This window comes from Arabidopsis lyrata (assembly GCF_000004255.2).
Source record: "Arabidopsis lyrata subsp. lyrata unplaced genomic scaffold ARALYscaffold_4, whole genome shotgun sequence".
In the NCBI taxonomy this organism is placed as follows: domain Eukaryota; kingdom Viridiplantae; phylum Streptophyta; class Magnoliopsida; order Brassicales; family Brassicaceae; genus Arabidopsis; species Arabidopsis lyrata.
Genome location: NW_003302552.1, coordinates 14,095,566 through 14,097,146, shown reverse-complemented (window position 1 = coordinate 14,097,146; position 1,581 = coordinate 14,095,566).

The window sequence follows — 1,581 nt, the reverse complement described above, 5'->3', positions numbered from 1 at the left end:
CTGCTAAGACAACGGGTTCCTTGTTAGATGTGTTTGATCCCTTTGACTTCCTCCGTTTGTTGGGTGGCGGTTCGATCTCTGGTTCGCCATGGTCACGTGCCGCTGCTCGAGACCTTGTAACGACGAGGGTTTCTTTGTTGTCTTGAATGCTTCGCTCCGAAATGCATTCCACTGGAATAACTCTTTTTAACTCAGGATCTGATGTTGACGCCAATGCGGCAAGTGCGTCCGCAGTTGTATTCTCCCCCCGAGGTATGCGAATTAATTCAAATTTCGAGAAATTTTTAGATAGATCCTTCACCACTTCGAGGTATGCTTCCATTCTTGAGTCTTTAGCCTCATTGTCTCCATTAAACTGGTTAACTACTAATTGCGAATCACAATAAGCCACTATTTCCTTAGCTCCAACTCCTTGTGCCAATCGAAGTCCGGCAATCAGGGCTTCGTATTCTGCCTCGTTGTTGGAGGCATTGAATAACAATCGGAATGACGACTGTTCTAGAATTTCTGATGTTGGAGACTCCAACTTGATTCCCACTCCGGATCCTTATTTTGTTGAAGACCCATCTACATGTAATTTCCAAGTTTGGTTCTCCGGTTGCTCTATCGTTCCAGGTATTGGTAGCTCGGTCAAGAAGTCTGCTAAAACCTGAGCCTTCATACTGATCCGGCTTTCGAATTCTATATCGTACTCGCTTAATTCCACCGCCCATTTCGCCAAACGTCCGGACTGACTTGGACTATGAAGTATTGTTCGGAGTGGCTGGTTGGTTAATACTTCAACCGGATGGGATTGAAAATATGGGCGTAGTTTCCGAGCCAAAGTCACCATCGCGAGTGCGAGTTTTTCCATAATTGTGTATCTGGTTTCCGGATCCGTCATTGACTTACTTACGTAGTAAATTGGCTTCTGCTCCCCGCGGTCTTCCCAAATCATTGCACAGATCAACTCGAGGTGGCTAGCTATTGGATCTTCAAACGGTGGCTAGCTAGATAACACGTCCGTGAAGCTTCTTGATCTCCCCGAATTATTTCCACTCCACTTGATGTTGGAAATTTGATACATTGATGATATGTAGAGGGGACTGCTTTCATTTGATAAATCCAGGGAGTCCCGAGGATGATGTTGTAAGCCGCGGGCTTATCGAAGACAACATAATCCACGATCTTTGACACCCGTTTGGCAAGGACCGGTAGCTTGATTGTCCCGAGAGACATGGCTGACTCACTTGTGAACGCAACTAATGGAGATAGAGGCCCTACTATGTCCGCCCGACTAATTCCCATTCTTTCTAAAGTACTTAAAAAGATCAAGTCGACCGAACTGCCTGTATCTATAAGGATCCTTGATACTTCGAAGTTAGCAACGTCCAGGGTAATGATTAATGCATCATCATGAGGTCTTTCGAGGTGCCGCGTTTCTTCTTCGTCAAATGATATTGATGCACCTTGAAAATCGACTTCTTCACTCAAACTTGCTTTGAGTAAAACATTTCGCCTATGTTTTTTGATGGAACTTATCGAATCTCGACAAAATTTGGAATCTCCTAGGATAACATTGATCTTACCCTTCGAACTCCT